The following is a 22,279-nucleotide window of genomic DNA, read 5'->3' as shown; positions in this document are numbered from 1 at the left end:
TGTCAGATGTTACCACTTTACATAGGACGTATGTCTTGCTTTTCTTGCTACCTTTTAAATTGTTTGAGTTTAAATCCATCTAAAGCATGAAGTTGTAACCGAAATCACCTTTAGCAAACACTATCAGTTCAATTCAAGCACTATACTGCACACAATTGGTTTCCCTGATAAAACACACACTTGTGTAGCAAAAAGGAAAACCTGCATACATTGTCACATATAAAAGTCATGCTGATGACCTTTGCGCTCCCTTCCATGTCTTCAAGTCCACGATTCTATCATTCTGCCTTCTCATGAGACACCCTTGACTAAATGTGACCTCTGATGCAGATGTTGAAATTCCTGGGGTATCAGAGTCCGCTTTGAGATTACATGGTTTATTCTCCCCTTCTTTGGAAGAAATACACAAGGGCACAATAGAGTTGCACCTTAAGCATTTCAGACCACATTTGGTAATGGCACAGGTGAGGAGGGGTCTAAAAGGTTGGGCAACTTCTCCATACCGTTTGACTTCTGTTAGCAATAGTTCTACATACTGAGTTACGGACTGCCATATTCCAGTCCTCACAACTAGGATGGCTTCTTTTTCATATTATATTAATTGTTTGGTGCAATACAGTAATGCATACATTACTCTTATGTGGGAATATGTGTCTTGGGTGGTTTTGTTGTTAATTGACTTTTTGTTGTTGTTGTTGTTGTTGTCTTAATATAATATTGCAATGTGCAAGGTGTCTTCATATAACTCAAAGAAGCAATCTCAGTAGATCGGCCTTTGCTGCATTGTGGAGGAACCTCTGTAGGGGAAAAAATTAGCTGGAAATCCAAAGCAGTCAAAGCTCAATTCTAACCTTCAATATTAACAGTGTTGCAATTTTGTCATAAGCCACTCTCAGCCTTAACAGCGCCCTCCAGAAAAATGAAGACAATGGGCTGGGTTTGCACTAGCAGCGCAGGCTGTGTGTGTGTTAAAATACATTTTTTATATAGCGCATGTTAGCAGTATATTAAATACTTGCTTTTCTGCTAACCTTTGCTCATGTCTGTGTGTGTGGTGGTGGGGGAGCAGTGTTGTTTAGCTACACTAAATCCAGGGAATCTCTACTGTTTTCTGTGGACAGCTTTTACTTTTGCCCAGAAAGGGAAAATGATAGCTTCAAAACATGGGACTCCATCTCCAGATAATTGCACTGTGATTGTAGTATTTTGCCTGTCTTTATGGATATCACTGCTTTCTTTGCATTACATTTTTACCTGTGACTTCCCTCACTGCCCAGAAGAACAGATGGCAGAAGCAAGCTTGTTTTTCGCAAAATGACTAGAAAGAATATTGTCTGCACATTTTGCCTTGTAGTGTTGATTCTACAAGAACTAGACATGTGAAAGAAAGAAAGAAAGAAAGAAAGAAAGAAAGAAAGAAAGAAAGAAAGAAAGAAAGAAAGAAAATTGGGATCTGGGTCAGCTAAACTTACTGAACAGACATGTCCAGAATCTTGGGAACCCAAACAACAAGGAAAATCTATCCCTTGTGTGGATGGCCACATGAAAAACAACAGCTCCATTTTTTTTTAATTCACAAAGGGGAAAATGGCTGAAGAGGAGGAGGATTCTTATTTGTCCTGTCCTGGTAATATTATTTCTACAACTAACAATCATGACAAGTAACGGCTCCTGGGTTAGCAGGCAGAGGCTTCACTGGGTTACCTGGTAAGGCAGGGGATCCTAGATTATCCGAGGCAGCAAAAAGGCACCTGGGACACCTTGGCTGGTAAAGGAAAATATGGCAGGGGAGTCTCACCATTCTGCCTGCCTAGTGTCTGAGGTTGCATAAAATAATGAGATTACTCCTATCATTTATTTATTTATTTTTTATTTGTACTTCAGTGACACTGTTGTGAAGAGTCTGTTTCAATAAGATCCAGGGCACAATGCTCCCTTGAAGATTGCTGTGGATATTAAGTATATGAGATGCAGAAAAGAATGCATTGTGTATTAAAATGGTTATGAAAAATAGATACGTCGAGGCTTTTTCGGAGTTTAATAACATGGCTATTTTATTGTGTCAGCAGATAACATTGTTTTGGTAAATATACAAAGTATTATGTATCCTCTCTAAAGATCTTGTAAGATATGGCTTCAACAGCAGTAGAGAATGAATACTAGCCGTCTCAAATTCAAACAGCTAACAATGGATGGGATAAAAAGCAGCCGCCTATTGCTTCACACGGCAGAGGAGTTATCTTCAGAGCCACGAGAAGCACATGACAGTTCCAGTTTGGGAAAGATGATAATCTGCTATAGGAATGACAGAAATCAGTCAGATGTGATGAAAAAGACATTTCTTACTAAGGGTGTCTCATCCTCCAGACTCTGCTTCATGCACCAGTTTGCAAGGGGAATGTGACAGTGACAGCAAACTGTACTTGGTTCTTTCTTAAGACAGAAATCTGCCTAATATCTTCTCTGACTATTTCTCCATCTAAACCCTGGCTGGGAATGGCTCATCAGCTTCTCAGGAAGAGGTCTTTACTCTTAGCCAATCATTTATAAAAGAAACCCACAAAAAACCTGGAGTTCAGAAAGATTGAGCTTGGGACCTTCTGCTTATGAAACATTGACTCTATCTCTAAGCTGTGGGAACTTGCAGAAGGGAACAACAAATGTGTTAACATCTCTGTTTTGTCATATGCCCTATTAACGAAACTTAAGTTCTGAGAAATTTTCAGCTTCCTCCTGATTGCTAATCAAATCACAGGGGGTGAATATTGTGTACATCTATTCCTTTCTGTGCTTGAAGAAGACACTGAAGTCTGACAACATATTCAGGTTCAGGACAACTCACTAAGCCCTGGAATCAATATTATATATTGTCTTCATTCAGTGCTACCCACTAATGACCCTTAGAGTTATTCCCACCCGCATGGCTGAAATCATGATTCTTTTGTAAGTCAGCCCTTATGGCTATCATGTGCAACTGTTGATATTCCAAAATACCAGTTCTGTTTTCACTCTCTGTGTGCAATAGATATGTAGAAGTAATAAAGAGACTCTCTGTACCAAAATATAGCAATGTTATTGTGGTCAATACATTTTAATGGCATGAGAAAAATGCACAACCTCTAGGAAGCTTCATCAGACTTATGGCTGAACCAGGCCAGGCCAGGGTGGTTTATATTGACTGGCAGCAGCCTGCAGGCACCCCTATGAGACAAAACAACAACAAAACACCAGCTTTGTTCAACCTCTTCCACATGTTGCCAGACTAAAAATCCCCTCATCCCAGACCATTGGCCACACTGGTTGGGGCTGATGGGAGTTGCATTCAAACATCAGGAGGGTGACAGGTCCCCATCCCTATTTTAAGTGGAAATGCCTTACATATGCCAGTGATCTCCATGCCAAGGAGCCATGGTAAAAGGTTTTAGCATGTGGAAGCCACCTAGGAGCAGTTACATGGATATCTAAAGTACATACCAAATTAATAAGAGAATTAAGGACAATATTGTGCTCCTTTTTTCTAATAACATATTATGGTTATTGTGTGTTTATCTGAGGCAATGGTGCAGGAAGTGAGAGGTAATTTCATGAATAATTGCCTATTTAGTATTTTATAGGCCAAAACCAATAGTTTAAAGTTAAACCAACGGTATGAAAGCCATAGGCAATTAGGGCTGAAAACAAGGAAGCTATAGCATATAGAACACTTTCATTGTCCAATTGGATTTGGACTCAGATCAGGCAACGATATAGGGCATCATTATATGCTGATGCACAACTCAGGCGGGATGCAACAAAAACAGAATGTCCAAAGAAAGAGAAAAAAGGCCAACAACAGCAACAACAAAAACCTCTTTCCATAATTAAATAACATATAGTGTTGTCCTCAACCAGCAAGAGAGTGGAGATCCAGATCTGCTCACCTGACTCATATTGATTGGTTTGGTGGAATGTTTGATGTTGCTGGGGATTATATCAGGAGACACAGTTGCTTCATGGGACTTAGTCTGGATCAGTGGCTGAATTGCAATAAGACTTGCACCAGAGGTTGATGCTTCCAGGAGGCCTGGGAAGTGACTCACCGTCATTGTTCTGCCTAACATTTACCTTTTGCTGCTGCCAGCCTCCTCTGGAGGATGGATATGAGGACCAGCTATATGTCATCTAATCTAGTGAGAGGACCTTGTATCTAAGCCAGGCTCTTGGGAGTGCAGGAAGACCAAAGCCAGAAACTTTATTGTTAGTTAACTCTTGTTTTGCTTTGGGTTTATCTATGTAATCCAAGTTTCCTAAACATTTTGAGGGTAAGGTTGAATTTATTCTGCATTTGTTACATTGTTGATTTCTGTCATTTTTGAATTTACTGATATGCTCTGTATTTAATATATCTGTATTTTGATGTTTTGAATGCTTGCTCTAAGATACTATTGGCAATAACAGCTCATTGTGGGACAGTGACATAGAATCATGGAACTGTAGGATTGTAGATTTGGAAGGGACCACAAAGATCATCCAATCCAACCTCCTGACATGCCAGAATATCGCCCCAATGTGGGGCTCAAACCCATGACCCTGAGATTAAGAGTCACTTACCGACGAAAGAAGAATGGCGGATGAAATTGATGGACTATGCAGAACTGGATAAATTAACAGGAAGGATTTGAAACCTGCAGGACCAGAGATTCTTAGAAGACTGGAGTAAATATACAAACTATTTGAAAAGTAATTGTAATGAACAGATTACACTAGTAGGACTGCAAGAAGTTTTGTAAGGATGAATATTTGAAATATTGCAAGAAAGACTATGAGGAGAACTATTGATTAATAGAGAAATTAAGAAATGCATAATAAGTGATAAAGAAAGGAAAATCATCCGAGGGGTTGAAAGAAGTCTAAAATATTGTATAAAATAAGAAGTTATATGATTGTTAGAAATTATATCTTTAAAAAACTGATAAAAGTGTGTGTGTGTGTGTGTGTGTGTGTGTGTGATTAAGAGTCTCATGCTCTACTGACTGATCTATCCTCAGTCATTGAAATGTGAGTGTTTTGCGGGGAGAAAAGCCTCATTATTACATAATTTTACATAGCTGTTTATTTGTATATATTTCAATTTTTTATATATGGATGTTTTCTGATTGCCTATATTTGTAATACCTAATAAAGGTTTGGCGAAATGGAGTATCCTAGCAAGGTTGACAAGGGGTTTTCTATTTCTTTCAAGTGGAGAAGTAAAATATAAAATGGTTTTGCGTTCTCCTTCCTCGCTTTTCAGTGAAGTTTTTCAGTTGCCTGCACACACTATATGAAGATACAAGACACCACCAATGAGTCTAACTATGGGTCTGAGCTTTATTTACATGTTTCATTTGCAATGCATTTTTATGGCTAACTGTTGCTTCTACCCTATTTCAAGTTTCATTTTAGTTTTGCCCTTGAAAATACAGCAGGAACAAAATGTTTGTTAAACAAGAGTTCTAATTTCTTTTCTACTCATAATATTTTTCTTACCAGAACAAATTTGGGGCTGTAAGGCCAAGTTTTGAAAATTATCAAGCAGTGCATTTATTTATTTTTATGGTAAACATGAACCATAATACCATGAGTTTAGTTTTTGCCTTCTCCATGATGGAAACTGAATGGGAAAGTAATTGGGAAAAATGTGGCAGCCTATAATAGATGTGCTCCCCATATATTCTTAACTTTCCCCCTTCTAATGCTTTAGCTTCCTCCGGATGGAAGCTATGAAAATTGTCATCTATCCAAGGAGTGAGACAAAAAAATAAAATCTTCCTGTAGGCTTAAAAATGTTTGTTATATCCTTATCCGTTCTAGTATGATAAAATATTTCAGTGTGATATTGGCCCTAACCTTTTGGCTTGCATCTCAGGCAAAGGCATGTCATTTTGCATAAGCTGACATTGTTTTTGCAGGTAGACATTTATTATTTTTGATGCACATATGCCAGATTCATCCAGCATTATAACACTTTCTGTCACTTCATCCAAACAACATCTGGCAGCTGTTGCCAGAATGACCTTTCAGACACAGTGGAAGGATGCATGCAAAGAAAAAAAGAAAAAAGATGTGGTGTCTGCTATTAAAGGAGCAAGGGACACTACACTTCCACAACTTATGAAATGATCCCTGTGAATTTCTCTAACATTTTAATGCACGGCTTACCTATGTGGGTGCCCTCTAGATATTGTTGAATCACACTGTCCATCTTCATTGGTCATACTGGCTGGCCCTGATGAGCTTTGTAGTGGAAACACATCTGGAGGGCACAGTGTTGGCTACTCTTGTTTGAATACATTCCTCTTCTTGTGGATATGCTGTGTTTTAAGTCAAATAAAACAAGCGCTGATACTGGATAGGTGATAAGAGGATTCCTGTGGGCCAGTCTGCAATAATGGCATTGACTTCACCTTTTATTAATATCTGATCTCACCTATCCACTTGATATAATGTATCTCAGGAGGGTGCACAGGGTGAAAAGAGGTCACTTGTTCCACCTTCAATCCACCATGCTCCAATTAGGAATATATGGCATAAATTCTCATAAACCCAATATCAGAATGATCCTGTCTGTCACTTGCTCTCCATAGTTCAAAAGTACTATTCATTTTCCTCTTGTGCGCAAAAAAGGGCTTTGTACTGTTCTTACTAGGGATGTGGGTGGTGCTGTGAGTTAAACCACAGAGCCTAGGACTTGCTGATCAGAAGGTCGGTGGTTCGAATCCCTGCAACGGGGTGAGCTCCCGGTGCTCGGTCCCTGCTCCTGCCAACCTGGCAGTTCGAAAGCACGTCAAAGTGCAAGGAGATAAATAGGCACCACTCTGGTGGGAAGGTAAACAGTGTTTCCGTGTGTTGCTCTGGTTCGCCAGAAGTGGCTTAGTCATGCTGGCCACATGACCCGGAAGCTGTATGCCGGCTCCCTCAGCCAGTAAAGCAAGATAAGTCCCGCAACCCCAGAGTTGGCCACGACTGGACCTAATGGTCAGGGGTCCCTTCACCTTTACCTTTACTGTTCTTGCTGGTGTTCCACTACATATTTTAACATTACTTCCAAATTGGAGGAAGAGGGTGGGAATCATAGAATTGTAGAGTTGGAAGCAACTCTAAGGTACAAATACCTGCAATGGAGGAATCTCAGCTAAAGCAACTATGACACATGGCCATCATTTGCCACCATTTTGCAGATGACCCCCCACAGCGAATAATGGCTGACCCACTGTGCAGTTGTTGCATGAAGATGAATCTTGGAAATAAACCCAGAACACTGCCTTATATTGAGTCAGACCATTGATCAATCTAGCTCAGTATTTTTTACACTTAATGGAGGCAGCTCTTCGTGTTCTTATATAGATGTTTTTACAGACCTTCCTAGCGATGTCAGGGATTGATCCTGATACTTTTTTGATTCTGAACATGTGCTGTGCCACTGAGCCATTGTCCGTTACTAAAATAAGAACTAATATGGGACACTGAATAATGTATTTTAAGAGTATACTTGTCCAAGACTTTATATGTATGGTTCTTAATAATTGAGGCCTGTTACTTGTTATCCTAAGTTATTATTTTAAGAAGAAAAGTTTTTCAGTTGGTGTTTTCTGCTTCTTCTTTTTTTAAAAAATGTCAAAATAAATAAGCCTTCAAATTACAGGTGTGTTTTATCAGCATGGCAGCAAGCTTAAGTAAACTTGAATCTTTAATTTATCCTTCAGCAAAACATTTTTTCACCTTATCTTTATAAAGAATTTAACATGGAATCACAGTCTAAAGAAAAAGTTACATTTGGTGCCTCTCTCAAATGAACCAGTTCTAAGATGTGCTGTTCATTATGATGGAGCATGCCAATAGAAGTGTATTTGTACTGTCAAAAATCATGTTGTTATGGTAGTGATACTATCCAATGAATGAATAATGAAGATTGAATCCAGTATATAAGAAGCACCAGGTATCTGTACCCACTTGCATGGGAGTATGTTCCAGTGAACACTATGGGATTTGCTTCTTTGTAGACATCTACAGGGTTGAGATGTGAATGACTCTTTTTAAGTACAAAAAAGGAACAAAGTTGTTGGCTCAGTTGCAGAGCAACAATCCCCCGCCTCCCAAGAAGCAACTAGATAACCTGTGGCAGAAGAGACTCAGGCAGACAACAAATTGGATTGGAAAATGGCCACTGTAGGTGTAGGTGGATCTTTGGCTCAGGCATTGAGTGTATATTCATTTCAGCCTCCTGAAACCGCTGTAGGGTCAAGCCAGGATTATGTCCTTTCCAAGACATCAATCTACTGAGGTGGCCTTCCCAAGGCTGCTTCTGGAAGCTCTAAGGCCCACCTGCCCCATGTGTAGACAGAGATTTCCACTGAGACCCCTTTAATGGGGCACCCTGAATACACCATTGGATCAGTACTGGGTGATGCACCACTTCACCCAAGTGTGAAGACTACGGCTGGATCTACACTGACCATGGAATATTATTAGAACAATATTATATATATATTGTTCTAAAATGTCACAGGTCATACTTAGAAATTAAATAGCTTTTCTTACCTTGTTGTTAGATTTTTCTGCCAAAACACTGCTGGTTTCTCTGTAGCCTCTTCTGGTGTCACATTTTAATAACGCATTATGAAGGCTAAAGGCAAAATGTAATGTGTTCAAATGTGTTTTGAAAACCAGTATTCAGCCCTTTCTTTACGTTATAAACCACAAGTGTAGATCCAGCCTAGGATTCCATCCTACCTAACCTCCAAAAGTTACATTTTCCTATGGGGAAAGCAAAACTTTTGGACCGGCAAAAGGAAAGGAATTCCCCCAGACTCACCCATTTCTGTCTATCCACTTTGAAGTAGATCTTAGGAAATTATTGGAATTCCACAGATTTCTCCCCACAGGGCATTGTGAGACAGTCATATTTTAGGTAGTACAACTGCAGCACATTTCTGTTCTCTTAAAATGATGGAAATTCATGGTTTCCCCTCCTGTTATTTTATTTCAAAAGCATTAACTTTGTTTCTTCATTCCCCCCTGAGTATCCTATACAACTGAGAACAGGCAGCAAAGGATGGTTGTCGCCTTATTCACCTTACACTAGAAAGTCTCAGACTTCTTAATCCTGAAGTAATGTCACTTTATCCTCTTGAATTGTGAAGCTTTTAAGTTCCTTTTTAAAGGCAGACTTCACATGTGTCCTTTTGAGCCTCTCTTCTGCTGTTGGCATGCATGTGTGGAAAACTCAAATACAGTTTGAAATCGACTTCTAAATTGATGGATAGCCATTCATGAAGGTGAATTTACTATCACATTTCAACCTTCAAGTGTTTTTGTGTCACTCGTGAACAGATGTATTCTATCTGAAGTGCTTTTTAGTCTGCTCCCCGCCATTGTTTTTCATGCAGTTGCACACATTTGGGAATTGCATTTCACATTTTAAGGTCACCTCCTGGTACAAAATGGTCTTTTCGATCAGCAGTAGCAGGTGCCCTATAACATCTCTTAAATGATTCCTCCTCCTTTTCCATAAGCATACTGTATGGACATTTTTTTGCCCACTGAGCCAACCTCTCAGGTCTTCAGTGAAATTATTAACATGGAGGGAAAGCCTTCTCAATTTCATTGCCACAATATGATTTTTATGTGTACCTGTAATATTTTACAATAATACTTTATTTTTTTAAATTGGAAAAGAACTGATGTGGCATAGGTGAAATTGATAAAGCTAGACAAATGTTGTCAGTAGTGTTTCTGAAAAGCAGTTGTTAGAAATCACAGGAGCGGACACCACTCTTGGGCTGAAATCCTGCTTTCAGGTTTTCTGCAAGCAACTGGTTGGCCACCTTGAGAAAAGGATGTTGGACTTGATGAGCTATTCGTTTGAACTGGAGGGTTCTTCTTATGTTATTATCTAGATCCAAATACGAAACATCACATGGTAATGTTCATACAGGCAACACTTAAGAACACAAATAAACACATTTTTACACATTTACACATTAAACAAGTGTAAATAAATATTATGGGTGATATCTCCTACATGGAGATATCCATGTATTACCTACATGGAGTAATGCAATTTAAGTCTATTTATTTCAGTGAGTCTGCTCTGAAGATGGCTTAGTTGGATATGAGTCTTTATAGCCACACTTTTAGAACTGAAATTTATCAAAAGTTCTCTACTATGCACATTGCACATAGCTCCTCCCATATATTTTAATCATCAAGTGAATGTTCTTTAAGCAGAAGGCAGACATATCTCCATGCTGTCCCTTGCTCACAGGAATACATTTAGTGACATCCCTGAATTGGTTTTTAGAAGAAGGCCATACCAGGCATGATAGGAAAAGGGACTTTTATTATACAGGGACTTTGTGCTGTGATCTGGACTATGTAAGACTTTGAAGGATGCTGCTCTCCTTAAAAATAAAAGAGCATCTGGCAACTTTCCATTGCCAACATTCATGAAACTGGTGATCACCTTCATAAACATTAAATTCCTGACTTCATTTTTCTCCAGGTATATCATTTTAAATGGATGCTCAGACCACTTTAGCAGATTGCTTTGTCAGCTGTAACTGTTTCCTCATTTGCATCAATTTTGAAAGGGCTGCAGTATTTAATCAAGAAGGAATGTCACCTTTTGTTTCTTCCTCTGCAAGAATTAATTTTTCCTTGATTTTATAAGTCAACCAAATACAAATAAGGACAAGTAAAGTCAATGGGAGCTTTGACAATGGTCAAGACTTCTAACCTTTTGAGGCCTGGGTACATGGAGTTAAATGGTCAACCTACTGATGCCACAAGAGCATCTGATTCCACATGTTAGTATATCTATTTCACCTCTATATTCATGTTAACCTGCCTCCTGATACCACCTGATTATGTTTCCTTAGAGGAGCTGATCCATTGACCTCATTGGTGTTTATCTCAATACAATGACATTTTAAATTACAGTGGCTTAACCTATCATATTCCAAAGTGCCTAACCTGAAGATTACACCAAGGCCCATGCCTACATGAATATATCAGCACGACTCAGAAAGTCACACCATTCCTATGAAGACATATGATTTTGCCAATATTGTTGGGATATAGACTATTAATAATGTATACATGCATACCCTCCAACATTTTCTAACCAAAATGTGGGATGCCACCACCGTCATGCTGCCACTGCCAGCCAGCCTGCCACCCACCCAGGCCACCTTGGCCTGCCACCGCCACACCCATGCCACACTGCCACACCTCACCTACCACATCCTCTCTCACTCCTTGGCCTCCCCATATGCTTGTGTCGCCCACTCTCTCTGCTTTCATCTGGTGTTCTAGTGATCACCAATTGCCAGTGTGAGTATCTTTCGGTCTGGCACTTGTGCCAGAGCACCAGACCAAAATATGGGACATCCCTGGATCGAAACAGATGCTGGGATGTGATTCAGGATGTCCAGCTTAAAATGGGACAGTTGCCAAGTCTGTGCATGTCCCAGTGAGTTTCATTTGATTCAGAAAATGTTTAGGGGTATGTGTACCCCTCCATCCCCCTAGAAAAAAAAGCACTGGGGTTTCCAATGTTAGTTGGTACAGGTTTGAACCCCATGCTGGACAGATTGATACATGTGTACTTAAGCACCTCTGGCTGCTCCGACCCCTCTTTCACCGCCCTGGCTATTGCCTCATGGGTGGCACCTAACCCCATAAATTTGCTGGCCCCTTCCCCTGGTCAGTCTCTGGCTCCCTTATCTCTGCCACAAACTCATCATAGGCCTGCCACTCCCTGACACCGAATCTTCAAGTTGCAATGATTTCAGTGGAACTTGTTTCCAAATAAATATGCTTGGGATGAGAGCTTTAGTGTCAAACACATTCCCATCTGGAAGGTAGCTTCCCCACCCATGGAAAGATATTTCAAGGCATGGTGAGAAGCTGCACAGTGTAACATCTTACGTCTAAAATCCCAGCCATCCATGTTTCTCTCAGCTTTACACTGCAGTTTTGAAATCCCAAGGGAGTGTCTACTAGGAGTGAATGCTGGAGGCAGAATCCATTATAGTGATGACACATGCTATTATTTGCACACTGAGCTATAAGTGAATAATCTTATTTTTCTAGCTTCTTATTCCCCCACCCCCCGCCCCCAGCATTAAAAACGTCTTTTGGACAAAATATTTTTAAATTTTAACTATTGGTACTTTTTTTGTAGTGGTGATGTAATAGCAGTGTGTTGGATGTAATGGGCAGTCTGCTGGGGAGATTTAGGTTCAAATGCCTGCTGAGTCAAGATGCTTATTGGGTGACCTTGAACTAGTCTGTTTCTGTCAGCTTCACCCATCTCACATAGAAGTGATGTGGCAAAAATGGGGGGAGGGGCAGGGAGGAGCCCTGAAGGCCCTTGCAGAAAGAGTGTGATATAAATATACATACTAAATAAATAAATGGGTTGTCTGTAGCTGACTTGCAACCACCTGTATCCAATATGCAGTAGGGTGAACAAAATGTGGCTATCATAGCAGGATCTTGAAAAGAACAGAAAACAATCTAAATGGATTTTGTATGAGATGCCTCTTTATGCCCCCAGAGTCTTATGTGGACTCCATAGCTATATCTGAAGACAGATGTATAGCATTTATGTAGATGCATACTAAGACATCTAATGAGCCTTTTCCACTGAGTTGTGAAATAAATAATTTGTGCATTAATTTTCCTCCTTATTTGACTAGCACTGTAGGTGGTCAAACATTATTCAGCAGATAAATTATTCAAGATATTTTCCTGTCAATTTTCCAATGCATAATTCATGCACTTCTCCCCTTTATTATTCCACTATCCCTCACTGTTTTTCTGGTCCAGATTTTCCTGAGACTGCAATAAAGACCTTTCTACAAACATCTGAGGCTACTGTAACCATTCAGCTTCTAACCAGCCATGTGCAGTTGAACCTGCAGATTAAAGACAATCTGTTTTTGCACCAGTTTGAACAGCAGATATTGATTAAATAGGATGTGGAACGCTATAAGCAATATTAGATCTGAAGTAAGTTTGTCACACTGAAAAATTGGTCAGGGCTATATCTACATAAGAAACTCTCAGCTCTTATTATTATAATATATGAGAAGTAAGTAAAGACAAAAGTTTTAGTGCTAGGATGTTATAGATAACCTGTTAATAACTGCCACACTGAAACCCTAAGTTAGAGAATGTCATATGTGTAAGTCATATTTTAGCTTTTTATCTGCTTATTTTCATGAGCCAGTCCATTTAAATTCATATGTCTTCACACAGGATATTATTTCTCCAATATAAGGGGTGTACCTCTTTAGAATGGTGTATTATGCTTTCCTGCAATTGTCTTTTACAGGATTGTTGAAATCAAACAGGTTTTTACTTTTTGTAAAAGGGGAAATTTTACTGGCATGCTCTCTAAATCTAAGACCCAACCTGCTGCCTGGTCCACCTTGGTACTGGTCAGAGGGACACATTTGTGGCTTGTTACCTGAGAGAGAAAACCCTTGGTTCATGGAGTGTAGGGCTGGGCTGGGCTGCCCTTTATAAGGGTTGGGCAGCCACCTATCACAGCAGTAGCATCTGCTCTCCCGCCCTGTCTCTCAGGGTGATTTGTTGGTTGCTTCAGTACTGAGTTTTTGCACATACTCCATACTGAATAGCTGGCTGCTGGCTTTGTTTTTGTTAATCTGGTTCATCTTGTTTGGTCACTTGTGACATAGGTGAGGGGCATTATGTTTAGCCACCTTCAGGGTGTTGGGCTGGCCCTGAGGCTTACTTTGTGGGCTCTGGGGTGGGATAGAGGTCACCCTTGAGGTAAAATTACTCCATTAGCCTGGAGCTGGACATGACCCCTCTCTCAGCTTTGCTGATGTGATCCAAAGGGAAGCAAAGCAATATGTCTGGTGCCAACTTGGCTGTAGGAGTTGCTGGAAGGAAGCATACAAGGCATCATCCAACCACCTTAGGGACTCCACTCTGGATTTGTGCAGGGTTTACTTCTTAGCCTTTTCTTCTTCTGAATATATCCCACAAGGCAGCAAAGGTTTAGGATTAGAGTTTTTCTTCTCCTAGATGGGCTACCTTCTCAGGTTGATGAGCCCCATCTACCCTGCATAATGTAGCATCCTGATTTTGAAGGAGCCTCTCCTTTTTTAACACAGCCATGGTCCACAAGCTGGAAGCTCAGCAGAGTGGTAATGCTCATTACTGTTGCTCCCTCATGTGTTAATTAAACAAGCTGTCTGAACATTTGATGAGGACTATGGTGTGGGCAGTATGGGAAAAACTGTGTTAGTTTGAGATTCTCCCATGGCACACCATTCATTTTGAAACTGATCCATTCTCTGTTGTGGAATGGTTTATACCACAATAGTTTCAAGCCATTGATGAAGACACTGCTTATTGCATACTCACTTCATTTTAAAATATAAATTAAAATATGGAATTAGACACTGTACACTGAGGATGGAAAAGAAGAGGGTGATATATTCATAACAACTACAAAAAATTTGTGGTGATATAGTTATCACATCTGGAAAAAATGGTGTTATTCTTTGTTATGAAAGTGAGAAGTGCGTGCTCATCTCAACAATTTCTGTGATAACAACCTCTTCTATAAAAGGCATGTAGGATACAGGATCAATACTAATACAGAAAATGGCTGTTGGGTTACAACAAACTTTAATTACTTTAACTCCTCTTTTAGAAATGTTGATCTTCAGTTCATTCCCAAACATAATAGATAATTATTTAGTTTTCCAGGTTTAGTTAGAAAGCCACTTAAAGAATCAATAAAGAATCCAGACTGAAGATAAAGCATGTTCACTTTTAAAATTTATCCTAAATGTAGAAAGTGCAAAATGCTGCTGTATTCAACAACATTTTGCTGGCTTTGAGGAATCTAATGTTTGTAGTGCTGATTTCTGTAATGTCTGTAAAGTACATTTTAACTGAAAAATAAAATTATAATTATACAATTTCCCCCTCTTTTCATTCCTGAGGAATTAACACATTCTATTCAGTTGTATAAGTATTTATATATTTATAAGCATTGTTTGACGTGCTATATAAACTGTTTTAAGCTGCATATTAAAATTCAAAACATGCTGAAGTGAATTATAGTAAGCTTTACATTAAACTCTCAGCAATTGTCAGTTAAAATATTATTTATAGATGACTGAAATAATATGTATAGGTACTGAAAAGCTAAAACTAAGAAACTCAAATATGCTTACACCTCGAACCTAGGCAATGACCCAAAGGATGTGCCTGCAATATAGCATTGCGTGTCGAGGTCCCTAAGCCACCCCCAAATAACTTACAACGCACACTTAATTTTGTTTAAGATTTTTGGCATTATTTTGGCCACAACTTTATTTAAATACAAAACTGTGAGTGGTTGTTTAGGCATTGGTTAAGACTATCTGTCCCCCCACCTGGGGACAGAACTGGCTTCCGGGCACCACTGAAAGCCAGTAAGGCAAAACAAGACAGGGAGAAATGGAGCTGAGTCACAGCCCCTCAACTCTCACCCGCATGCTCCCCAAGGCTTGCCAGCCCTAGTCCCATTCCAAGGATTGGATGAGAAGATGGCAAGCCCCAGGATTCCTTTAACAGAATTCCCTTTCTGCAGCAGCCATGGAGGGGCAGGCCCAGCCTATCCTAACCCCTCCTCCACCAATTTATAACCAATGCCTAACCGCAACCTTATAAGTTATGACGATTTGCTACGCAATGGGCAAAAGCCAAATGGCCCAGCCAATCAGCCAGATGGACAAAATTCCTACCAGGCCCCTGCCCCAACGGCAGATGACCCCATGACAGGCATAGCAAGGTCAATGCAACAACCCCTTACTTTAGGGCGGGCGGGCGGGTGATCCATTGCACACAGCAAAGGAAAGCTCCAGGCTGCATGCAGAGTTTTACCCCTCCCACCAAAATTGCAACATAACTTTTACCCCAGCAACCCAGTGAACAAATCGTTGCCCTAGGCCCTCTTTAGAGACCCTGCCTGGCAACAGAGGGGTGGCTCAGCAGACCCCACCGCAACACGTGCTCTCTATGAGGGAGAACACGCTTTCCCAGAATGACACTTTTTGAACGTAATGCTAAACCATAGTTTAGCATTATGTGCATGAGCATTGGGCTCACATGCTCCCACTCCCCTTTCCTGCTATATCAGAGTAACAAGGAGGAAACCAGAAGCATCCACTACTTGTTTTACATAACCAAGCAACCTCATTACATCCAAACGTAAATCTAAACCACGGTTTACTTAAATAAACCAAGATCAAGCCATGGTTATTCTAGCTTATTCTCAAACTATAGTTCAAACCAGGAGTGGGCAACCTCAACCCACTAAGCCTCTCTGTCCAGCTCATCACCCTCCCCAGATTTTACTCCACAACCTCTGGGAGTACTTTTTCTGGCTTGGATGTACCTTTGAACTGTAGAAAGGCCTCTTATTTACCTGGATGATGATGATGATGATGGAAACCTGGATATAGTATGTGTCAGGGAACTGCCATCGGAGCCAGAGGCAGAGGCAAGGCTCCCAAGCGATGCTGGAGAAGGGCCCAGCAGGGAGAGAGGGAGCTCATCAGCTGGGGAAGGAAATCAGCGTAACACCAGGGATAAAGAGGGGCAGATGGGGGAATTGGCGAGGGGGCTCCAGGACTCCTCGCTGGAGACCAGCAGGGAGAGCACGGGTCCTCCACTGCTCACACCCACCCTGCACAGAAGACTTCCATGCAGGGAGAGTAGGCAGAGACTTGGCGTCAAAGAACTTCTTTGCTGGAAGAAGTTCAAGAAACGCCCACTGACGGATTCTGCTAGTGACTGAAACAGCCACGAAGTGAAGGGCTGTCCAGACAGAAAAGGTTTAATCAGGCAACCTAGCCAGGAGTGGCGACAACTTACGCACGAGCAACCCCTATAACCATTACAGTATGGTTGGAATGTAGCCTCCTTTTGGCCTTGGGTCCACCTGTCATGTGGCCCTCCAATAGTTGCCAATGATAGAATGTTGCCCTCAAGGTTAAATAAAAATGTTCCCCACATCTAGTTAAAATTAACTAGAAGTTTGGACATAATCATCACTATTACATTTCTATCCCACCTTTCCTCCATTAAGCTCAAGTTGGCATACATGGTTTTCCCCCCTCCAGATTTAAACCCCACAACAGCCCGGTGATGTAGGTTAGTCTGACACCCTACAATGCCCTAATGTCACCTAGTGGGCTCTGTGGCCAAGTGGGTATTTGAACTCTGTCTCCCATGTCTAACCACTACAGCACACTGGTTTTGTGGTTACTATAGAAGTGGGTACTTGCAATCTCCTCCTTACAGTCACACCAGAAAAAGAGGAGGAAACCGCTGTGATTGGGCTGCAGGATTATTTCTGTTGAAGAAAGAGAACCCGATATATATTACAGCTTATCCATTGCACACAGCACTGGTTACTCAGCAATGAAACCAATTATTGGGTAACCAGCTCTAAATGATCCCAGTGAGAATGTTCTAAGTTTTGCTTGACAATACCAAAGGTCATTTTTCTCTGATAAAAATGGTCTCCGGAGTAAAAAGAAAAAAGAAAAAAGAAAGGATATATGTGTGGGAGCATCTGTTCTTTACGGTTTAGCACCCAAAACTATTAGCGAGCTTTTTCATTGTAAAACATAAGGAAAAACAACAGAGTGGTGGAAACTTAAAGAAAGCAGGCACAGAAAACTGACTCTTTCACCTTGATCATTTTATACAAAATATGATACTCATGCAGGAATTATACATCTCCAAGTTTTGTGCATATAAATTAAGAGATAATAGCAAAAACATAAATAATTGATGATAATCAATTTTCAAAATTCCTTATCTAAAATATTTTACACAATGAAAAGATTTGAGAACTCAAATATATACAGATTATAAAGGAAATGTTACTTGATTGATTAATTAATTAATTAATTAATATTTCAGGCAAATAAGCATAATGGCTCAGTGCCTCACATTTTCCCCTGGTGCATTTCATTTTTTTTTATAAATATTTATTGAGATTTTTTGAATACAATGCATAAATAATAAACAGAATTACTTATATCATGACATAATTTCATCACTTCTTTGAACTCCCTCACGTCTCCCGCTCCCACTTACATCGTTATAAAGTTTTTCAAGCAAATTATCATCTTGTTTACAACCTTATATCCGCTCATTTAAATAGAGTCTAGCAGTTCTCCAAAAAATTCATATTTTCGTTAATCTCACTTATCATCAAATTCCAATCTAATTCCGTGGTAGGCAGTTATTTAGGATCAAGCATCCTTCTTAACATTCAACCAGATTACAATGTTTTTGTAAATAAATCTTGAATTTCTTCCAGTCTTCTTCAACCCTCTCTTCCCCCAGGTCTCGGATTCTGCCAGTCATCTCGGCCAATTCCATGTAGTCCATCAGCTGCATCTGCCACTCTTCCAGTGTGGGTAGATCTTGAGTTTTCCAGTTCTTAGCAATGAGTATCCTTGCTGCCGTTGTTGCATACATAAAAAATGTTCGGTCCTTCTTTAGCACCTTCTGGCCGACAATACCCAGAAGGAAGGCCTCTGGTTTCTTAGTGAAGGTATACTTAAATACCTTTTTCAACTCATTATATATCATTTCCCAGAAGGCCTTCACTTTAGGGCAAGTCCACCAGAGGTGAAAGAATGTTCCTTCATTTTCTTTACATTTCCAACATTTGTTATCAGACGAATGGTATATTTTGGCAAGTTTAACTGGGGCCATGTACCATCTATATATCATTTTCATTACATTTTCCTTCAGAGCATTACATGCAGTGAAGTTCAGCCCAGTGGTCCACAACCTTTCCCAGTCCTCAAACATAATGTTATGCCCAATGTCCTGTGCCCACTTTATCATAGCCGATTTAACCATTTCGTCTTGTGTGTTCCATTTCAACAGCAAGTTATACATTCTTGAAAGTACCTTAGTCTTAGGTTCTAACAGTTCTGTTTCCAACTTCGATTTCTCCACCTGGAACCCTAACTTTTTATCGTTTTTAAAGACTTCTTTAATCTGAGCATAATGTAACCAGTCTCGCACTTTATCCTTCATTTTCTCCAAACTCTGCAATTTCCAATTGTCACCATCTTTTTCTAATATTTCCCAATATTTTGGCCATTTGGCCTCCATATTGGGTCTTTTTCGGGCCTTAGCTTCCGGGCGTGAAAGCCACCTCGGAGTTTTATTTTCCAATAAGTCTTTGTATTTTGTCCAGACATTAAATACTGCTTTCCTGACAATATGGTTCTTAAAGGCCTTATTGATCTTAACCTTGTCATACCATAAGTATGCATGCCAACCAAAAGCATTGTTAAAACCTTCCAGGTCCAGTACGTCAGTGTCTTCCAGAAGTAGCCAGTCTTTTAGCCAGCAGAAAGCTGCGGCTTCATAGTACAGCTTTAGGTCTGGCAGGGCAAAGCCCCCTCTTTCTTTCGCATCAGTTAATATCTTAAACTTAATTCTGGGCTTTTTGCCCTGCCAGACAAATTTAGAGATATCTCTCTGCCACTTCCGGAAGCACTCCGTTTTGTCCACAATCTGTAATGTTTGAAACAAAAACAACATCTTTGGCAATACGTTCATCTTAATAGCAGCAATTCGGCCTAACAAAGAAAGCTTCAGTTTTGTCCAACTGTCCAAGTCTCTCTTAATTTCAGACCAACATTTTTCATAATTATCCTTAAATAGACTCAGATTTTTTGCTGTTATGTTTACCCCTAGGTACTTTACTTTTTTAACCACAGTTAGTTCTGTTTCTCTCTGAAACCGTTCTGACTCTGTATCTGTCAAGTTTTTTCCCAACACCTTGGTTTTCTGTTTATTTAGTTTAAATCCCGCCACCCGACCAAAGTTTTGTATCAGTTGCAATACTCTTTTTGTACTAGATTCTGGCTCCTGCAATGTCAAAACTAGGTCATCTGCAAAGGCTTTAAGTTTGTATTGTTTCGCTCCGATCTGAATCCCTTCCACCAACCGGTCCCCTCTAATCATGTTTAAGAGCACTTCCAGAACTGAGATAAATAACAAAGGGGAAATCGGGCAGCCTTGTCGTGTTCCTTTTTCAATTTTGAACTCTTCTGTAACCACATTGTTAACTATCAATTTAGCCTTTTGTTCTGAATATATTGCCTCAATCCCATTTTCAAAACCCCGTCCCACTCCAATTTCTTTCAAATTTCCCTTCATAAATTTCCAAGAGATATTATCAAAGGCCTTCTCCGCGTCTATGAAGATTAGCACTGCTTTTGTGTTTATGTCTGTTTGCAAAAGTTCCAGAATGTCGATAATGTTCCTTGTGTTAGCAAACATATGTCTACCTGGGAGAAAGCCTGCCTGGTCTTTATGAATTACTTCATTTAAAACTCTTTTAAGTCTACTTGCCAAGATGTCTGCAAATATTTTGTAATCCACATTTCGAAGGGAGATGGGACGATAGTTCTTAAGTTGTGTCTTTTCAGATTCCGGTTTGGGTATCAATGTGATAAAAGCTTCCTTCCACGATTCCGGCGCCCTCTTCCCCTCCATAATTTCGTTGCTGACCTCCATCAGTGGTTGAATCAAGTAGTCTTTTAATGTCTTGTAGTACTTGGAGGTCAGACCATCTGGCCTGGAGATTTGCCCAATTGCATGTTCTGAATGGCTTGTTCAATCTCTTGTCGTGTTATTTTGCTGTTCAGGAGTGATCTATTTTCTTGTGACAGTTTTTTTAATCCATTTTTTTCCAAAAATTGTTTAATCTCAACCTCATTTTGCGGCCCTTGAGTGTATAATTTTTTGAAGTATTTCTGAAAGCATTTTCTAATCTCCGCGGGGTTCTGAATATTTCTTCCTTCAATTTCCAGATTTGTAACTGTATTTAATTTTTGTCTCTTCTTCAACTGCCAAGCTAGCAGTTTCCCACATTTGTTTGCCTATTCACAGGTTTTTTGTTTCATTAGTTTAATCTTCCATTCTATTTCCTGGTTTATCAATTTAGAATATTGTGCTTGATGAAGTTTGATTTCTCTTAGAATCGGCTGTGACTTCGGATTTAGTCTTAACCTCTTCTCTAATTCTTTAATTTTCTCCAAAATCTTATCTTTCCTCTCATTTTGAGTTCTTTTCTTTACAGCATTCTGTTGTATCAAGAACCCCCTCATCACGGCTTTGCTTGCATCCCAAACAGTTCTTTTTTCCACCGTAGTGTTCATGTTTATCTCAAAGTAGTCCTTCAAAACTTTTTGGGCCTTCTTAATGATCTCCTGATCTCTAAACAAGTTGTCATTCATCTTCCATCTAAAGGAGCCAGTTGGTAATAGTGTCATGTCCATTTTCAGTGCATTATGGTCGGAGCAGGTCTTTGGGCAGATTTCCACCTTTCTAACCTTGGGTGCCAGACCTCTAGTTATCCATATTTGGTCGATTCTTGTCCAAGTCAGCTGGGCTTCAGAGAAAAATGTTCCTTCTCTTCCCAAGGGGTTCTTCATTCTCCAAATATCAATCCAATCCATATTGTCTGTCATTTCAAAAAAGGTCTTTGGTAGTCTTTCGTCTTTTGTGACATTTTGGCTTTGTGACTTATCCATGTTAGTTGATACGACCCCGTTCATATCTCCCATCATGATGATGTTGTTGTAGTCCAGGTAGTCCAGCATAATCTCATGCAACTTCTTGTAAAATTCCGATTTCCCTTCATTAGGGGCATAAATTCCTAATATCAGAATTTTCTCTCCTTGATGTTGTATTTCGATTGCCAAAATTCTTCCGTGTTCATCTTTAAATAGAAATTTAGGTGAAAGGCTCTCTTTTGCATATATCACCACACCTCTCTTCTTTACTATGTCCAAAGATATGAATTCCTGGCCAAGCCTTTTATTTATTAATACTTTTCTGTGGAGCCTAGTCACATGTGTTTCTTGTAAACAAATAATGTCCAATTGTTCCTTTTTTAATATGTGAAAAATTTTCCTCCTTTTTTCCGGGATGTTACAGCCATTTATATTCCAACTCAAAAGTTGCAGAGACATCCTGAATAAATCTGGTTATTTTCCTTGGAGTGGTGCTTTGTTCCGCGGGTCTTCCGGATCCGAGGGTGCAGGTACCCCTGGTGGTTCAGGCCCTGAGGGTAATTCAAGTCCTTTGTGAAGGTCCTCTCCGTAAGCAGTCAAGAACTTATCTCTGTCTTCCAATGTTCTGATTTTAATCTTCTTCCCTCTAAAAGTGAAAGATAATCCTT

At 39.9% G+C, this 22,279-nt stretch overlaps 1 long non-coding RNA gene across 1 annotated transcript; it reads right to left on the bottom strand.

Moving 5' to 3' along the window:
* Positions 1 to 2,026: 2,026 nt before the first annotated feature.
* Positions 2,027 to 4,008, bottom strand: LOC310844150. The gene is made up of 2 exons (XR_014563987.1): positions 3,921 to 4,008; positions 2,027 to 2,295 (listed from the first exon to the last, which is right to left on the bottom strand). It is a non-coding gene; the product is annotated as an uncharacterized lncRNA (long non-coding RNA).
* Positions 4,009 to 22,279: the final 18,271 nt, after the last annotated feature.

This window comes from Podarcis gaigeae (genome assembly GCF_964106915.1).
Source record: "Podarcis gaigeae genome assembly, chromosome: 4".
Lineage (NCBI taxonomy): Eukaryota > Metazoa > Chordata > Lepidosauria > Squamata > Lacertidae > Podarcis > Podarcis gaigeae.
This window is presented reverse-complemented; position numbering and strand designations above follow the sequence as displayed.